The sequence below is a fragment of the Martes martes genome (genome assembly GCF_963455335.1).
Source record: "Martes martes genome assembly, chromosome: 13".
NCBI classification, from domain to species: Eukaryota; Metazoa; Chordata; class Mammalia; order Carnivora; family Mustelidae; genus Martes; species Martes martes.
Window position 1 is genome coordinate 28,854,146 of NC_137901.1, and position 21,315 is coordinate 28,875,460.

The following is a 21,315-nucleotide window of genomic DNA, read 5'->3' on the forward strand; positions in this document are numbered from 1 at the left end:
CCTCTTTGACAGACTTGGTGTAGAGTTAGTTACCTAGTGAAGGTGAGCTGCCACTGCCTTCTGATAACCTTCATGATGATCATAGGGATGATCTTATCATGAGTTGTGCTGTGCCTAAGTAACACTGTTAAAGATATTTGAGTCCTTCAATGATGTGGCAATTCGATTAATACATTTGGGATTGTACCAAGGAGACTTCGCAAACTCCAATACCAATGAGTAGCCTTCTCTCATCTCTGATGGGGACTGCATTAGCAAGGACTCTTGTACCCCTCCATCTGGCTCAAGGTCAGGAGAATAAGATTGGAGGCTGGGATTATAGATCAGGCCTTAGTCTGACACTCTTCCCATTCTACTTTCCAAAGAGTCCTTCAGGAAACGCATCTTGGGCACTTTCACACATGTTTCACCACCTGTATTGACACCCTAAGTGATGCTAAGCCTTGCCCTTAGCATGATATGGAGTGTCACCACCCTGGGGGTGATCCCTTCCTCCACCTGAAGCCACCCTAAACAGATTCAGAAAAATTGGGTTATAGGCTGCTCTGCCCCAGAAGCTGCAGATGTGGTAGCTCTCAGTGCTTCTTTCAAATTTTGTCTTATATTTTGATTTATGTATTTTACATATTTTATCTGTGCTTTTTCTCCTCTTCACTATACCTTGACAGTGTTTTAAATTTGGAAATTATGTCTAATAGTTTCTTATATTTCATTTGGCACTGAGGACTGAACTAGCACACTTTAAATGTTCAGTGAATTGGTTTTGATAGAATAAATTGGTAAGTACAAATGATAACAGGAGACAGATTAAATCCAAATACAGACTCTTTTTAAAGGTCCCTTTTAAAAAAAGGGAATCCCCTTTGAGAGAATACATTTTGTGAAGTGTCTATGTCTTATCAATATGGAGTCATGTGGGGTTGCATCCTGCATATTGAAAACCCAAGGTGAGGCCATTTATGAGAAAACCTCTGATCCTGTTTCTGAGAGAATGCATATGACGCACTTTATTCAGGCAAATGCCTCAAGCCCTCTGGTTCAAATTATAGAACTGTTCTTTTTTTCTTTAAAAAAGAAGGTCTTATTTGGGTCTTTCTTCACAGTAGGGAGACTTGAGAAGTTTTAGGCATTCTAAGTGACTGTTCTGAGGATTTTAATTTTATATTACAGCATACCTGACAATAGAGGCAACATGTGCTCTTTTAAATTGAGGAAGGCAAGGCTCAGAAAGATTCAGTGACTTGATCTTAATTACCCCACAACACATGGCAGGACCATAAACATTCTGCAAGTTTTATAAACCCTATGTATGGATGCAGACTATTCAAATGGACCTAGCTTTCTGGAGGACTCTAGGAATGAACTGTCCGCTTGGCTGGGTCAGGCCCAATGTTTCGTGCATTGTTCCGTCTTGCTCTGGAAGGTGGTTGTTACTGCAGCCCCTTCCAAACTATCCCTGTAATAATTTCCATCTTGAATCCCAGAAAAATTGAGAACATGGGGTGGGACTCTGTCCCTCCTGCAAACCTCTGGCTTGTTGCTATTTACTTAATGATTAATCCTTCAGCACTGCCTTGTTAAATGGAAGGGTAATATTTTCCTTCTGTCTGGACTGGACAGGCTCCCAGTTCCAGTCAGGTACCTTCAGGCCATGGAGCTAAAGATATATAATATGCCTTTTGTGTTGGATTTTGGAAACTGAGCCTGGGTGGAGGGGAGTGAAGGATGCTTCTAGCAGTAGATTTCCTTCTGTTTCTAAGCTCTGGGGTCAAGTGGAGGACTTAGTGTAAATTTTAAGCCTTCAAAAACAGAGAGAACGTAGAGAAAATTAGAGTATCAACAGCCTCATCTGTGTGTGTCTATTTTTCTTAAATACTTTAAGTCACTGAAAAAAATCAAACCTCCCTAATTATTACTTTTGAGGGTGCTGAATTTGCAAATAACTATTTTTAATGTGGCAGTTATAAATGAATTGTCAATATTTATTGTGTGGTTGAAATTGTTATAAATAATTCCAATTGGACACTTAAATATTCCTTTCTAACTTATAGTTAGTTGGTTGCCTATAGGAAGGTGAAGGAAGAATAAGAAAAAAAAAATGATGCCACTAGCAATGTGGGAAACATATTGAGCTGGGAACCTAGTGACCTCAAAGAAAGGAAACAAACTAGACCCAAATAAGGAAAAAATTTTCTAATAAGGAGAATTAGCTTTTTAGTGGATATAATTGTTTTCTACCTCTCATGAGAGTAGAAAACTCAAACTGACTTTGGAGTGTTTATATGCATGCATTGACTTGAGGAGGGAGTTTGTGTGTTGGGATAACATGGGTTGGTGTGATTTCCATATGAGTGTGTGATGAATTTGCTTAGGTATTTTGTCCCTGTGGACTCCCTAATCAAGGTGGTCACCCTCAATTGGACAGAGTTAGGTGTTATTAAGAATCAGACTTCCTGGGAGACAAACCATAAGAGACCCTTAATCTCACAAAACAAACTGATTGTTGCTGGGGGAGGGGGATAGGGAGAGGGTGGTTGGGTTATGGACATTGGGAGGGTATGTGCTATGATGAGTGCTGTGAAATGTAAGCCTGATGATTCACAGACCTGTACCCCTGGGACAAATAATACATTGCATGTTAATAAAAAAAATAATCAAACTTCCTAATTATTTTCCTTTTCTTTTTGTATCTTGTTTATGGACTCAGTTGGTATAGTTCTTGGAGGATCTCCATAAGATCAAAATGCAAACAAACCCACAAATTTACCACCAAACAAGAAATAGAGAGATGGAGCTGTGTTTTGCAAAACAATTCCACCTGCAGTCAAACCAGGTTTAGCACCTCTATTGGGGCATGTATAACTCTAGAATGATGAGACCTGATAAAGACTGAGTTGAGGGCAAGTATTCTTTTTGATGAGTTCCAACCATCATCTTTTCAATGAATCCCTGATCACTGTCCATGAGATTCTCTTTCCTTGAACTTCTGTTACCTTCATAAACCATACCTGTGTTTGTTTTTTTATTTTGTATGTATATAAACATTATTTCTTTAACAAGTAAGCATACTGAGAGAAAATACTTTATCTAAAAATCTTGTATGTCCTATGGTAGCTAGCACAAAATCAGGCACTTTACCTAGAAACTATTTATGATTTTATGATTTGGTTGAGTTCTATGTCATGAAAGGAACAGTGTTCAGAATTCAATATATAGTTAGAACTTACTTTGTTCCAAATATTTGCAGAAGTTTGTGAAATGTGTGGGGATACAGAAAGAAGTAGATGATATGATCCCGTTCTTGGAGAAATCTGTAAAGGGGAATATGTTCTGTGTATTTTACCCATCCTTGGAGAACTAGCTGTAGACTTAGGCAAGGAATGAATACATTTTTGAAATAAAGTTACCTATTATTACTGTTGGGTCAATATTTCTCTTGGTAACCCTTGGGTTTATATAATACAGTGAAATCGAGTCTGTTAATTTTAGAAGAGGTGAGAATAATAAAAGCATCTCAAAGAAGAAGATAAAGAACTCCATTCTGTTTGGTTTTGATATATTTAAATATTTAATTTCTAATTGAGTGAGTCTCTCATGCCAGGTATTGGGCAAGATGCTGAAAATACAAAGATAATTAGGTTACAGTCTCTGACTGCATAGTTACCAAGATATTTCAGTAAGTAGTAAATTTTCCTAATTAGTTATACTTTGTAGAAGTAGAAACTGAACTCAATTCATGGAGGCTGTCATAAAGCATGATAGATACAATGGGAGGACGTTGTTAAGTGTTCCTAGACCTCAGTTATCTTATAGAATGGGGCTTAGGATACCTATCACTCTCAACCGGTTTGATTTTTGTTAGAATGAAAAGAAATAGATGTCAAGGCTCTGTAAGAGGTTATCAGTTTTCTCACTCAAAGGCATTGTTTTTAATGGTCTCTGATTACCCCTAAGTGGTAGAACCATTTCAGTAGCTACTCACTATGGAGGAATGGGTGGTGACTATTTGCCTCTGAGACACTGACATTTGGCACTAAATGGATCCCAGGACCTACATTTGGCTTGAGTCTAACTTGTGGGCTTGAAACAGATGAGAGGGAGCAGTACTCCCCCTCTCAAGGCCCATGGCCTGTCTGGTTCTCAGAAGTTCCCTGGCAGAGTTCCATGGTTGGAAGGGTAAAATCAGAGACAGCCCCAGAGCAGACAACTGTACATCTGTGTGTAATGTGATGTAATTCTCTAATTTACATACCTATCTGGGATGCCTAAATATTTCCAAACCACATCGGGGGAAGAGTCATAGGTTTTCAACAAAAATTTTAGGAGTCCTGCTCTAGAAAGAAGAGCTATGTAAAGGTGTGTCCAGAATTCATTCCTTACCCTCTCCCTCTATTAACTACCCTCTGTATACTACACATCTGACAAAAAGGGGCAAGTGTCAAAGCATGGCAGCTCATTTTCTGGGGCTAGTGTGTTGGTCTGCCTATTGCTTCATGGACAGGGGAGGAACTAAATACTGAAAGGTGGGTGGTCCAGGAGTGAGATCACCAGCTACGTTTTTCTTACTTGGACTGAGCCCAAGTTGTTGCTAAGAATCCCAGTGAAGATTGCAAAAGTCCTTCTATCTTCTGTTCATCCCCTAAACAGTTCCCCAGTCTCTGCTGGTACAGAACAACATACAGATTGCTCAATACAACTTGCTCATCACATCTTTCTCTTTACCCTGGAGTTAGGAATATATTCTCTGAGCTGATTTTCTCTCTCTCTCTCTGAGTCTTAGATAAAAGGTGCCATTCCCTTGTGAATGGAAACCTTATAAATCTAGGCTGCTCTATCATCTACCTTCTTCATGGATCTAGGTTTGCCATTTTTTTTTTATCTTTTTCATTTTTTATCTTACCTTCTTACTTATGTCTCTTAAAACGGGCTTTTATCTTTCATAATGTTATTCTTTAGGATTAATGTTTACTGATGTCTTTTACTGACCCTCTTGGAAGTGCTTTATATATACAAACTCATTTAATCCTCGCTATTGAGGTATGTACTATTACCTTCACTTTAGAAGTGAAGAAATAGGGACAGAGAAGAGGGAGGAACTCATGGAAATTAACAGTACAGGGATTTTAATCTGGGCAGTCTGGCTCCAATTCTCATATATAATAATCACTCCACATGCACAGCTTTTTTTTCCACTCCCATTTTTCCTTCTTAGTATTGCTTTCTCTTCATTTTCTCAAAAAACTGTATTTCTAGTCCTAATTTTCATGCCACCCCACAAAACAGTTTATCATCTTGTTCCACTATTGCTATTTTACTGAAATCTCTTTCTTAAAATCTTCTGTGAAATTTAAGTCGTCCATTCTCACAGTCAGTCCTGATCCTTCTAGATATATCTATAATGCAAGCCTAGTTCTTCTTCCTAATTATTTTTCCTCTTACTTCATCACTGTAGGCATCTCCTCTAGGATGTTCTAGAGAGATTAATTATAGAAGAGTAAACTCAGAATTAGCAAGTCACGGGGACTAATAGTCTAACACAAGTACTTAGTAATAACTTTTTGAACTACAGTTTGGTTGGGCTTGGAGATGGGTCATGAGGAGAAAAAGAGTCAAGTGTGACTCCCAGGCTTTGGACCTGGGTCACAATGAAAAGTGTCATAAAGTTAGGAAAAACAGTAAATTAAGAAAAAAAAAGCTGATTTAGAATATAAACTTAAAAATTTGATTTAGAAGCTTTAAGTATTGATGGTGTACTCAGATGAAAGTGTCCATCAAGCAGCTGAAAAACATGAAGTGAAAACTTATAAGGGAAAGTGAAGTGGGGATAAAGTTAAAGCATCCTTTTTATGGAGTTGTTTGCTGAAATCATGGATGTAGGTGAGATTATAAGAGGAAATAGAGTGAAAAAAAGATTCATAATGGCCTATTCCATGAAAAATAAAATACAGAGTGGTGAACTAAAAACTTTAAAGCCTTTTGGAATCTAGCAACAGAACTTCCAATTCAACTAAAGTTGAATTCAGTTCTATAATTGAGTGTTTCTTTTGTCAACAAGAGAAAATGCGAAATAGAGACATTTATTATTCAGTGTCCTTGGTTGCAAACAACAGAGACAAAATGGGTAAATTAAGCAGAAAAGGAATTTTATTGCAAGGATATTGGATAATTTCAAGAGTAATTGGGAAAGCTCAAGAACAAACTTCAGTAAATGGGCAAAGGCTGAAGTAGGCAGGTCTGCCAGAACTACATCCAAGGAGATACCATAGAAGGAATCTGACCTCCAATACTAGGACTGGGTATTAGAATTTGCCACTTACACTGTTGCCGGGAGATACATGCTGTCACCACTGTTGGAAGCGTTTCCAATTTTCTCCGTGTCTTTGCTTTATTTGTTCGTAATTAAAGTCCCAGGGAAAATATCCAATTGATTGAGTTTCAATGAAGTGCCTGTAGTCTAGCTGCCAGGAGCTAGGGAAGACATATCTGTCCTTCTCCAAGGGAGTGAGTTCAAATACTGGGTAAGCTCAAAGGGCAAACATCTACTATAGTTGTTATCTTCTTACAACTTACAGATCTGGTGAATGAGATAAGAATATAGTAAAATGTACTGAATTAAGTATATTCCATATAGTATAGGTAAAGCAGATGTTAGTTTTTAAATAAAACATCTAGTTTCTTTTATGTTTTGAGCATTTGATAACAAAGTTATACTCTGTTCAGTAGGTATGAGGCCATTTTCCAGTCATTTCTACTTTTTATAAATCAGTCTTTCCCAGGATGCCTGGGTGGCTCAGTCTGTTAAGCTTCTGCCTTCAGCTCAGGCCAAGATCCCAGTGTCCTGGGGTCAAGTCCTGTGTGGGGCCCCTTGCTCAGTGGGGAACCTGCTCCTTCTGCCTGCTGTTCCCCCTGTTTGTGTTCTCTCTGTCTTTCACTATGACAAATGAATAAATAAAAATCTAAAAAAAAAAAATCAATCTCCCCCTTAAATCATGACACATATATCATGTCCTCTATGAAACTTTCCCCAATTATTCCAACTACCAATAATCTCCTCCCTTGTAAATATTTCTGTGCTAATTTTATGACACTCATCCCAAAGAGACCAAGAACAATACCTCATATGTTTTAGATACTCGGGCTAACAAATTATATGCATAGTACATGTTGTTTAGTAGGTATTAACTAGGTGATAATGGGATGCAGGATTGTCAAATAAATTGTCAAAAAACAATTGATTATGCAATTCTTAATCCTCCCCACACAGGATTATGAAAGAGTTGATCATTTGACGGTAAATTTTTTGAGAGAGCTATTGGTATGCCTTTTCTCACTTTGAGCCAAGTGAAAAGGAATTAAAGGAGATTGTTTGGAAAAGGGTGCTGACCACATCTGCTTCCCCATCTGCAGGCTTCTTGTCTGAAATGGGATAGGAGAAGTATTTATCTTAAAGCCAGTTTGGAGTTTTATGGGATTGGACATTTTAATTACTAAATCGAGACTTGTGTTTCTAGAAGGGACTAGCAAACAATTTGTATGACGTAGGTGTGATAAGTAAAGTTCCTGCCCTGGGCCTGATTTAAAGAGACCAGGTGGCAGTTGAGGGAAAGGAGGTGGGGGTGGGTGGTAGTGAAGAGAACAAGTTAAGTTGACTTTCGATTATACTCAGTCAATCCTGTTTTCTTAAGGTGATGGTTATCTTTGTCAAGAATAATTTAACAGGGGCGCCTGGGTGGCTCAGTGGGTTAAAGCCTCTGCCTTCGGCTCAGGTCATGATCCCAGGGTCCTGGGATCAAGCCCCGCATTGGGCTCTCTGCTCAGCAGGGAGCCTGCTTCCCCCTCCCTCTCTCTGCCTGCCTCTCTGCCTACTTGTGATCTCTCTCTGTGTGTCAAATAAATAAATAAAATCTTAAAAAAAAGAATAATTTAACAATATTAATGGTAGCAGATCTCTGTAGAATTAGGGCAGAAAATGGCCTTTCTGAGAGTATATGCATCATGATTCTTCTCCCTCACGAGGTATATTCCTTGTAGTTCTCACTGTGGCTTTCCTATTGGTCATAGGTTATACCACAGCTGAGCCTTTTGTTTAAGAGTGTATTGTATCATACTTTTAGCATGCTGGACAGAGAAAATGAACTTGCCTATTATCCCTCCTTCTACTGAGCTATGATTCTAGTTCCGCAGGTCCTCTCCACCGAGGGTGACTTCTAGAATTCAGACAGTACCTTTTCATTGTCATTCTTGATGCTGATTTCTAGTTTTCATTTTGCTACCAGGAAACCTTTCTAAATGACTTCATGAGTAAATAAATACTTAATTCTGCAAAGGTAAGAGCAAAGTTTATCTTAATTATTCTCTACACAGGCTACTTCCCATAGTATTTCATCTTGTTAATCACCTAAGCAATGTTTGATCAAGGACCTAGGGCATGCTCAAAATGGAACAATTGTTACAGGCTATTAGGTCACCTACTCTTTTTTTTTTTTATAGATTTTATTTATTTGTTAGAGAAAGGGAGAGAGAGAACAAGCGGGGAGAAGGACAGGCAGAGGGAGAAGCAGTCTCCCCACTGAACAAGGAGCCCAATGCAGGACTCGATCAAGGGACCGTGGGATCATGGCCTGAGCCAAAGGCAGATGCTTAACCAATTGAGTCACCCAGGTGTCCCAGGACACCTATTCTTGACCATAATGTTGAGACCCATGGAGGAAATGTATATCACAGGGCAATGGTCACTAAAAAGAGTTAAATGCTTAAGTATATAGATGACTTTCCTTTTTAATACAATAGTTCTTTTCAAGTTTATCTTTCTAAAAATAACTTTCATTTTCTTGCAATTCATTGTGTGCTTTCTTGGCTTGGGAAAAAAAAGGGATACATGGCAATCCACCCTTCTGGAATACACACATGTTATACCTCATATTATCTATGCTTTAGGCATAATGACGACTGTTAATGATAAACTATTCAACACCATAGTGCCATTTCTATTGTGAAGACTTCCCAGATGACCATAGGCCACATTGAGCCAGCCTGTCCTCATTTTTTTCTAGCTCTCCCTGCTTATATAATACATTCAACTTACTGTACACTGCTGGGTGATAACTTCTACCTTGTTAACCTTGGTTCTTTAATATCAGTGAGCATGTTTCATGTTTCTGAATCATCTCCAATGAGCTGAAAAATCTCTTAGTGGTAAGATCTATAATTTATTGTATTTATAACCCTACAACTATATAATTCATTCTTGAATCAAATTAAGGATTGACTAAGTCTTTGGAAATCTATGGTAAATATGTTTTCCTCTCTTTAATTATCTTAATAATCCAGTCAGCATTAACACCTTGAACTAATTATAGGAGCAAATTTCTAAGGAGTCACAAAGGCAGAAAGTAGTCTTATGCTCCTTGATATGCATGACCTGGCCAATGGAGAAGCCAGGGATCTCATTATGTTTTACAAAATTCATCCTTCAAGAGAAGGTTCTGCTTGAAATCCTATGCAAACTTATATAGACAGAGTTAAGTCTTTGTATTTTCTGATCCTTTCCTTTAGATATATTTCTCCCTGCGGCTTCTTTTATCATAACAGTGACACTAAAGTCCTATCTTTGTACTTGCTGTCCACACAGATGGAATGCCAATGCCAGTGCTTTCTTGGTGACCTGGAATCAACTAGATACTTCAATAATATAACACTAGTACTTCCAGCACTAAATTTTAAAAGAAAGTAGAAGAGTCCCAATAAAACCCACTATGAGTTACATTCACATGCTTACATCGACAGAGAGTGGTTATAACAGCATTTACCTTATTAGGTTAATATAAGAATTAAATAGGATAATCATGTATAAAACACTTATACAGCGATATGACAACTGCATAGAGAGTACGTAGTGTCGATTGACTGTAAATAATGATAGAGACGCATAGTAAAATGAAACTATTTTGCCGTTTTAATAGCACTGCCAACTTAGCTTTGACTCCTCTTATACATTCCATTTATATATGTTAATGTATATTCACATTTTACCAATTCTATTTGATCTCCTTCTCCAGGAATCTTTTTAGACCAAGAGAATTCATGTTTAAAATGTCAATCCAGAGTTCTGGTTTTGGTGAAGTTGGAATAGCTTGTATTGTACTCATCCTTTAAAAACATGGTAATTAGAAACTTTGGGGAAAGTATTTTTTTTTTTTTTGAATCATGATAATATTTGACTCAGAGAAGAATCATTAATAAATGCTAAAATAATGTGTGAAAGTTTGATGAGTAAAAGGATATTTACATAGTCTGAAAATATCTCTCCACAAGATACTTTTTAATTATAAAGGGAAATCTATTTACATAATAGTGGAGCAATCTGGCAAGAAGCCATGTCAACTAAGTAATCAAAATTAACATCACAGGTAATGAAACAAATCAACATCTTTGGCCTGCTGATATGCACTGAAAACACAGCATCACTTCTGAAGTTTTATTACCAAAAATTCATAATCTAAATCTAGTCATGAAAAAACATTTGAAAAGCCCAAATTAAGTAACCTTCTATGAAATAACTGGTCTTACTAATCAAAAATACCAAAAACCTGAAAGACAAAAAAGACCAAGGAATTTTCACTGTTGAATACAGAAGCCACCACTTACATGTGTATATTTAAATTAAAATTAAAATTTAAAAATCCAGTTTCTCAGTCATACTACCTGCATTTCAAGTGTTAAATAGCTACATGTGGCTAGAGGCTTCTCTACTGGGTAGTGTGGAATAGAACAATCCTATTGCCACAGAAAATTCTGTTTGCTCTGTTCTAGATTAAAGAGGTTAAGTAACAACAAAACACTCTATCCAGAATTTGGTTTTACTACAAAGGACATAATTGGGGAAATCAGCAAGACTTAAATAATATTTATCATTAATTTCATGATTTTGATAGTAGTACTTTGGTTATTCTTAGAACACACATGCTGAATCAAGCATTTAGAGGTAAAAGATGATCATGTCAGCAAATTATTCTTCAAAGGTGTAGAAAAAATATGCCTATTTATATACATGAAATATTTATAGATAAATACATGGTTAGGATCACATTTAACAAAAGAAGTGCAATACAGCTACACTGAAGCCTTTGAGATATGCCATAGAGGAATTAAAGAGGGCTTAAATTAATGGTGCAACATGCCATGATCATGGATTCAGAGTGACTATTGTATATATTTTCTCTAGTTGACTTATGGATTCAATAAATTCCCAATAGATTTCCTAATTTTTAAAATAGTTTTAGAAACTGAGTTGATTATATTTATGCCCGCAATATGGGAGCAGCTAATCACATAAGACAACTATTAATCAAGATAAAGAGTCATATTGATATGAATACATTAATAGTAGGGGATCTTAACATGCCAGTCTCAGTAATAGACAGATCATCCAAGCAGAAAATCAATAAAGAAACAAGAGCATTGAATGACACATCAGACCAGATGGACCTCATAAATATATACAGAACATTCCACCCTAAAACAACAGAATAGTCATTATTCTCTAGCACACATGGAACGTTCTCCAGAATAGACCACATTCTGGGTCACAAATCAGGGCTCAACCAATAAAAGGATTGAGATTATTCCCTGCATATTCTCACACCACAATGCTTTGAAACTGGAACTCAACCATGAGAAAAAGTATGGAAGGAATTCAAACTCTTGGAAGCTAAAGACCACCCTGCTTAAGAATGTTTGGATCAACCAGAAAATTAATGAAGAACTTAAACAATTCATGGAAACCAATGAGAATGAGGACACTTTGGTCCAAAACCTATGGGATATGGCAAAGGCAGTCCTAAGGGGAATATACATAGCCATCCAAGCCTCCCTCAAAAAAACTGAAAAATCCAGAATACACCAGCTCTCTTTACACCTTAAGGAACTAGAGAATCACCAACAAATTAAGCCAACCCCACACACAAGAAAGGAAATGATCAAGATTAGAGCAGAGATTCACGAGATAGAAACTAGAGACGTAGTAGAACGCATCAACGAAACTAGAAGCTGGTTTTTTTGAAAGAACCACTAAGATTGATAAACCATTGGCCAAACTAATCCAAAAGAAAAGAGAGAGGACCCAAATTAATAAAATTATGAATGAAAAGGGAGAGATCACGACTAACACCAAGGGAATAGAAACAATCATCAGAAATTATTATCAACAGTTATATGCCAATAAGTTAAGCAACATAGACAAATAAACTTATATAGACCTATAAACTTCCAAAACCGAATCAGGAAGAAATTGACAACCTGAATAGACCAATATCTAGTAATGAGATTGAAGCAATGATCAAAAACCTCCCAAAAAACAAGAGCCCAGGACCTGACAGATTCCCTGGAGAATTCTACCGAACATTTAAAGATTATAAAATTTATATGGGAACACAATGGTGTAGAAAAGCCCATGAAATATTTTAGAAAAGAAAGACAAAATTGGACTACTTAAATCAACTGACTTCACATCTTACTACAAAGCTATTGTAATTAAGGAATTATGACATTTGTGTAAAAACAGACATATAGGTCAAAGAAACAGAATAGAGAATCTAGCTCTAGACACATGTATATACTGTCGATTGAATTTTGGCAAAGAAGCCCAAACAACTCAATAGGGAATCTATAAAGTCTCTGTGACAAATGGTGTCAGAACAACTGGATAAACTTGAAGAAAAAAGATGAACATTGATTCCTACCTCACACCACACACAAAAATTAATTCAGGATGGGTTATAGTTCTGTACATAAAAGCTCTGTTTTCTAAAATAAAACAGGGTATTATCTTCATGACCTTGGGGTAGACAATTTTCTTTTTTAAGAAATGACACCAAAAGCAATAAGCATAAAAATTGATACATTAAACTTCATCAAAATTAAAAACTTCTGCTCACTATGAATTTAACTTCATTTCATAAAGAATGCAGAGGGAGAGGTGATTCCTCTAAGACTGTGAGTCTAGAAACAGAAAGAGACTGGTTTGACTCCAGTTGCTCAGTTTTCTAACATTATTGGAAGTGGGGATTGAGATTTAGGTTGATTTCAATGATAAAGGAATAAAGTTATAGTTTTACACATGATTTTTTAATTACTTAGATTTGAAACACATTCTATGAGCTTGCAGAATCTGAGAAATACACGTGTTGAAGGAAATATTATCCAAGGGCTACTGCTTTAGGGCTCAGAATATGTAGTCCATTTTAGGAGAAAAACCTATCCCCCCCTTTCCCAGTATTTTAGATCTATATGGTCAGAGTACATAAATCCTTGCTCCTTTCTTAATTGATTTAAATTAGTCCCTGTTCTACTTTTCACCTGGCAATGGATATATGTTAAAATGGTCTGGAAGCCCCTTTTGGTGGCTAACATTTCCATTGAAAAGACAGGTATCTAAGGCAACACAGCCAGTCAGTTCCTTTAACATAATTTTTGGTCAGTTCTTTTTTTTTTTTTTTAAGTGTTCATGTTTTTGCAATAGTGGAATAATCTAAATTAAAGCCTTTTCCATGGAGCTCAACTGAAGAGTAAGATTTAAGAGTTATTTAAAAAAAAATTCTCCTGGTAATATTCTCATGATCTTAGACAAGTCAAACTTTTAAGACTGTTCTTTACTCATTCTTAAAACAGTGTTGTTCTTTCCTGAGCTGACACATTCACAGGGTTGATGTTCTCCCATCCGTTCTGCCTGACTCTAGTTCTGGGATCTGATTCTTTAGATCTGAGTTCGTATCTCCTTCTACTTGTTGATAAGGATTGACTAATTCTTAACTTGTATTACCATTATTCTGCCCAGAATTCAATAGTACGTTTCTCACAGTCATTGTTCTCCATAGTTTCATCATTTTCATGAGAATTCTTCCCCCCCTCCTCAGGAATTGTATTTTGGAAATATAAAGCTTCCTCTGAAACTCTCCTCTTGGTTATAACCTTTTGCATTATTTTTCAGATCCAAATTGTTTTGTATGGATGCTAATTATGCCCTTAACAGGTAAATATCAAAGTGGTTATAGGACAATTAATTGAGCCCACTATGTGAATTGTTTATGTTTGTTTTATATGTCATGTGGTGTAGGTGCAGCTCATGTCTCCTGAAGTCTTGGAATGTATAAGCAGTGAATCAGGTTTCAGTGAGTTTAATGATTTTACTATTTCTGGTGGCAAAACAAAATCTATGTTCCATTTCTGAGAGAGTCTATGGCTTTTTTATATCCCCTGTACCCTCTATCTCCTCTCCCCTTCCACATGTCAATGTGATTGCAATAGCCTGGTGTTTACTGAGACAATGATAGCCTTGGTAAGGCCAGAACTTAGATTTGCAATATGCTTTCTCATTAATTCTCCTATTTGGTATTCACAACCCTTAATGGATTATCAATATAGTGTTATTCTTCTAGGTGAGGAAACCAAGACTTCAAAAGATGAAATAATTTATCAATGGTAACAAATAAGTGAGGAAAATAATGTCCACTAGAGTCTCTATCTTTGGTGCCTGGTATGCAACCCATTTTTCTGTAATCAACAGATTTAATCAAATGGCAAAACAGCAAATATAAGTAAATTTTAAGAAGTTACCTAAAACAGTAACACCTTAATCTAAATGCAAAGCCAAGCAACAACAATTCTAACAATAAAGTTAAGACTCTTAAAGCTCTTTCAGTAAGTTGCCTGATTATATTTGATAACTTCTCTCAGATAAATAAATCTTAGTTTTACCCTTCTACTTAAGTGCCTTTCTCACTTAGTCTCACAAATAACATATTCTGTTCATACAAATATAGCTAAAAACACTTCTTGTGATTTTCTCCCTTCTTTCTCATGTTTTCTTTCTTTTTTTTTTTTTTATGATTATGGCAACATTGACAGCTGTGTTCATTGCGATCTACGGCTGGCTATACCTTTAAGTACCTAGCTTGGAAATCATTTTGTCCCTTTAGATTTGAAAAATTATACCCTCGTCTCCCAATTCAAGATACCTGAGACAGAGCCATGCTGTCTGCAAGAATATTAGTTCTGAGAATAGGATTGCTGTCTGCACTGTACACTCTGCTCTCTTGCCAGCAATAATCAAAGCGAGCTTGTATTTCTTTAATGACAAAACCTCCCGGTGTGTTAATTTGGTTCTCTGTGACACTACATCTTGTCAGAGGAGTGAGAGAAATGGGAAAACATACATTAATATCACTGTCAGCCAAGTGGTACATTTTTCTGTGTAATCCATATTTGGAAGGTGAGGGTTCTTGCCTCTCCACCTCTTGGAGGATTTCTGGGTTCTGAGAAAGCTGTGGACTCACTTTCCATTGTATCCAATGGGAGAACTTTTCCCATAGGACTGCTCACTGTGGCCCAAAATAAATTGTTTCTCTGCAGTGAGAAATCAGTCTGCCATGGAGCATTATCTGACCACTGTCCCTAAATCTGTATTACCCAGAGCACAGACAGAAGAGGAGAAGGTTTCTCATCAGATAGACCTGACACTGACCAGCTCTATAACAGTGGAGCACTCAGGACTCAGGACCCTCTCTCAAAACATAATGGCATTGCTTCTTAATTCAGTAGCGTCATAGTACTCCTCCTCTGCTGTACTGAGATAGGCGACTGGTTTGTACAACAAAATAACAACTTAGCTCAGAGGTGGTCCTGAAATGCAGTTCTAGGTATTTCAAAATGTGGTTAAGATGGGACCTGAGGAAGGGAGTGTCATCCTAGGATAGCTCTGGAAATGTATGTTTGCTCATATCAGATATTTCAAAGACTCTTTCTGCCAAACCTGTAGACCTTATAAATTCCAGTGATGATAATTCTTCCAACACAGCCCCATGTGCTTCCAATTGATTTTAAGGTACTATACCATTCCCTAAGGTTTTGTAGGCATATTCTGCATTTTATTCTGAGGCAGATCTTACATAGTTCAAGCTTGTGTGTTAGTATCGGGCTTTTCTTGCAGATGGCAATGCTTAAACTGATGGTGGTTGGTTCAAGAAATCATTTATTCCTTTGAATGAGCAACTGCCTCCCAAATAGCTTGCTAAAGAGGAACTAGCACTTTCCTTTCCTCTTTCCTTTCTCATCAAGAAGGCTCTGGGTTCACAGCAGCCACTGGGGCCTGTCAGCATATGCCCATCATGACTGCAAACCACCCCAGCTGAGGGGTGCACTTGCGGGAAGTTCTCAGGGCCTGGGTGTTTGGTTTGCCTCTTCCTGTTTGCCTTGTAGCTTTAAATAATGTGGTTGCTTCACAACCACTTGTTTTTTGAGTGGGGAACAGGGCATATTTTTCTAGCAGATAAAATGACTTCCCACCATTCACTCTTTGTTATTTCCCCTTTCTGAAGGGCGATCTGATGAATGCAGGGCAATGTGTAATACATGCTTTCCTGTTTTCTGCTCCTTCTCCATTGGGCTTGTCAGTCAGTCCTGGGCTTGATTCTGAGGAGGATGTGGCATTCATGAGAAGGTTGAAGAGAATGTGTGTGTGTTATCCTTCTCAGCACACATTCTAGTTCTGTACTGGAATCAGGTGCCAGTGGTAGTTAATAATACCCATGATGCTCTATATCCAGGTTATGCATTGGTAAGCCAGACATTAATAAGGTGTGAATATAGAAATTCAGTATTACATCCTAACTTCATGAGATACCCTATGATACACCTCTGTAGTAATTCACTGATGAGTTGTGATATGGTTTGGTTGGTGAGACACTAATCATGGGATTAAACTGACTTTGAGAGAAAATAGAGAAAATGATGTGTTTAGCATCTAGGTTGTTTTAGACAAATAACCTTTGACCTTTTATCATTCCTGATCCCTCATCTTAACCAAAAATCTCTCTTTATATCACTGCTCCCATAGTCTTTGTTGAAGGCTCAGCACCCAGCCAGCTTCCTATCTCGGTTTAGCTTGATCCCTCTACCAGCAAGTCTGGACTCCCTTTCTGCCTCTAGAGATCTGCTGTTATCTGGTGTTGCATGGGAGGAGATTGATGTTGGCCATCTGTTCCATGGCCAGTGGCACTGAGTTGAAATAGTTGTTTGAGTAACAACTGCAGACATGAATTTTTCTTCAGTGCTGTATTCATGATGACAATTTTCCCCTTAAAAATTTTATCCAAGAAGATTTCTATTTAGCTTTAATTTATTAATCCTAAATGAACTAGGAATAAGGTATGTACAGGTAATGAATTCAGGCCATGGGTACTTCTGTTATGTGATATATGATGTCATTCAGAGCTACCCTGAGAAAGAAAACTTTGTTTATATGGTGGGAGCTTAGAAGGTCCCTTAACTCAATATGTCAAACAAAAGCCTACCTAGTTTGCTCTCACAGCTTTTATTTTTTCTGAAACCCATTTTTTCCTTTATAAGAAAGTATTTCCCACTGAATATGAAAATATTTTATTAAAATTGGCACCTATTTCAAGACACAGGTGGGAATAAAATTTGATACATTTTGGGTAGTAACTAGGAGAAAAGTAGTGACTGTAAAGATGGAATAGTACATCAGGTATGTAGATTTTGTTTACTACATATACTTCCAAGGGTCTGTCCCACTGACATATCTTAGTAAGGATAGTTATTTTATTTAAGGATATTTATTTGATCAGGCCTTGTGGTCTGAGGCCCCAGTTGGAGGATCATGAGCCAGCTATTAATGGCATACCTCATTGAGTCAGTTCTTGACTGCAGTGAACAGGGGAAACTAATCTCCAAACCCCTTCAGAGGCACCAACTGCTTCTTCTTTTACCATTTCTTGTACAGAGGAGCCACATTAACCAAGTGGGATCATCTCTTGGTTCTCTAATAGTCTCTTTGGCTGGGAAAAAAAATATTTTGGGCCCTTGGATCAGTCAGAGTAGATCCTAGGCTTTGAGAACCAGAAGTCCACAATTCTGAAGAGGTGTCACTTTGTAAAGTCTCAGATGGTGTCAGGGGAAAGGGAAAGTTCTACAGGAGATAGAGTAAGAAGTAAAGGTAATGTCAGTGAGCCTGATAGCAGCTATTAGATTAAATGTACAACCGCTTCCAGGATTTTCTCACTTTGTGCTATAAGAGCCAAAACTGTGCATTAGGGAGAATCCTATCTCCCACTGGGAATTTCACAAAAGTCACCTTAGGTGGTAAGAAGAAGCTGCATAAGAGTTTATCTACAACTGGAAAGGATGTAAATTTCAGCAATGACCACACTTACTGTGACTTTATTCTTCCTCCTAATGTGACAACTATACAGTATGTAGGCCTTCACCTATGGGATGGGGGTAGAAATGATGATATCACAGAGGGACTCATCAATAGACAATAAAAAGACAGCAATATTTAGTTAACAACCTTGAACATTCTTTTAGGCATAATATACATTCTCATGTGTGACTGGGCATGGAGAGCTGATGAAAAAATGAAAGATACCTCCCTGACTTACAGCCTAACTGAGATTTGAAACTTATACCTAGGAAGTAGCTTGTGGAATAGTAACAAAAAAGTATTAAAAAGAACCATGAGAGACTATGGACTCTGAAAAACAACCTGAGGGTTTTGAAGGGGCGGGGGGGTGGGAGATTGGGGGAACCAGGTGGTGGGTATTAGGGAGGGCATGTATTGCATGGAGCACTGGGTGTGGTGCAAAAAAAATGAATACTGTTACACTGAAAATTAAAAAAAAAATACATAAAGATGCATTAAAAAAAAAAAAAAGAATTTGGTGCTGAGGGTGCCTGGGTGGCTCATTTGGTTAAGCAACTGCCTTTGACTCAGGTCATGATCCTGGAGTCCTGGGATAGAGTCCGGCATGGACTCCCTCCTCAGCAGGGAGTCTGCTTCTCCCTCTGCCTGCCCCTCTCCCCTCTTGTGTGCTTTCTCATTCTCTCTCTCTCAAATGTATAAATAAAATCCTAAAAAGAAAAAGAGGAAAAAAAAAAGATGATTAACACTTCAAATAACAGCAACAAAGGAATGTGAGAAGGCACACATCATTTTGGTTATTTATTTATTTATTTATTTGGCATTACTCCAAATAGCAAAGGAATAGGAACTAGGAAAAGAGTAAAAAAGAATATAAGATGAATAGATGAAAGGCAAATTTTAATTCCTGTTTAGAATTGAAATTTGGACCATTAAAAGGAAACTTTCTCTAATGTCATGGGGTCCAGAGTGCCCTTTCTTTCCTTCTAAGGTCATCAAAGATTCTACATGATCTCCAGCAAGTCTTATCTCTCCCATGAAATCCGAGATTATCATTCCAACAACAGAGAGTCTCCTTTTCTGAAGTCCTTTATCATTTACCAATTTCCCTGTTCTGATCCCCAAGTCTCAATGGTGTGTATTCAGCCTCAGAGTGGAGGAATGTGGTGTGTCTCAGGCAAGAGAGGGGCTGAAAGTCTTAGGAACCATCAGTGAAGCCATGGGGTTTGATATCTTTGTGAAGACACAGCCAGGAGGAAACATAATCATTTCTTTCAAAGAGTTGGTGGGTTGACATGAAGAGAAAGAAATAGGTTTCTCCTCTACTTTCCCAGAGCACTAGGAACTAGGCTAATAAGTAGATAGTATTGGGAAAAGATTTCAGTGTGACAGAAGAAAAAAAATAAAATTAATAGTTGAAGATACCAAAATAGAACATAGAATAGTGGCTTCCTCTTCATCTTCAATACTCAAGAGAAGTGCAGTTATCATCCATCTGGGATGCTTTGTACAGGGGATTCTAGTGCAGGTCTCCAGGATGAAATAGATTAGATTATTTTAATGATTATTTCTAAATTTAAGGCTATATTATGTTGAACCTAAAGCATAAATTATGTATATTTTACAGACGTATCCACATGTATGCCAAAAATAAAAATACTGATAAAAAAGAAAACAGTTATTTTTATGAATCAGTCAGACTTAAATTCACTTTTATATTAATCTTCCAATAATTTTATTTATACGTAAATCTCCTCAAGAATTCATATTCTACATATTATTTTCCAGTGTGCAATTCCACTTCATCAGTACATCTTGAGCATTTTCCATTTTAAAAGATACAGATCTAAGTCATTTTAGTAGTTGTGTCATATACTAATTCTTACAGTTACACAATAAGGTTATCCTCAATTTTTTCACTATTACTAATGGTACAATGAATATCCCTATATATATATATATATGTATATGTCTTCTTAAATGTGTCTAATTATGTCTTTAGAATATGTTTTTTTTAAAATTTTTTATTTCTTTTCAGCGTAACAGTATTCATTGTTTTTGCACCATACCCAGTGCTCCATGCAATCTGTGCCCTCCCTAATATGCACCACCTGGTTCCCCCAACCTCCCACCCCCCCACCTCTTCAAAACCCTCAGGTTGTTTTTCAGAGTCCATAGTCTCTCATGGTTCACCTCCCCTTCCTTCCAATTTCCCTCAACTCCCTTCTCCTCTCCATCTCCCCATGTCCTCCAGGTTATTTGTTATGCTCCACAAATAAGTGAAACCATATGATAATTGACTCTCTCTGCTTGCCTTATTTCACTCAGTATAATCTCTTCCAGTCCCGTCCATGTTGCTACAAAAGTTGGGTATTCATCCTTTCTGATGGAGGCATAATACTCCATAGTGTATATGGACCACATCTTCCTTATCCATTCGTCCGTTGAAGGGCATCTTGGTTCTTTCCCCAGTTTGGCGACTGTGGCCATTGCTGTTATAAACATTGGGGTACAGATGGCCCTTCTTTTCACTACATCTGTATCTTTGGGGTAAATACCCAGTAGTGCAATTGCAGGGTCATAGGGAAGCTCTATTTTTAATTTCTTGAGGAATCTCCACACTGTTCTCCAAAGTGGCTGCACCAACTTGCATTCCCACCAACAGTGTAAGAGGGTTCCCCTTTCTCCACATCCTCTCCAACACATGTTGTTTCCTGTCTTGCTAATTTTGGCCATTCCAACTGGTGTAAGGTGGTATCTCAATGTGGTTTTAATTTGAATCTCCCTGATGGCTAGTGATGATGAACATTTTTTCATGTGTCTGATAGCCATTTGTATGTCTTCATTGGAGAAGCATCTGTTCATATCTTCTGCCCATTTTTTGATATGATTATCTGTTTTGTGTGTGTTGAGTTTGAGGAGTTCTTTATAGATCCTGGATATCAACCATTTGTCTGTACTGTCATTTGCAAATATCTTCTCCCATTCCGTGGGTTGCCTCTTTATTTTGTTGACTGTTTCCTTCGCTGTGCAGAAGCTTTTGATCTTGATGAAGTCCCAAAAGTTCATCTTCGCTTTTGTTTCATTTGCCTTTGGAGACA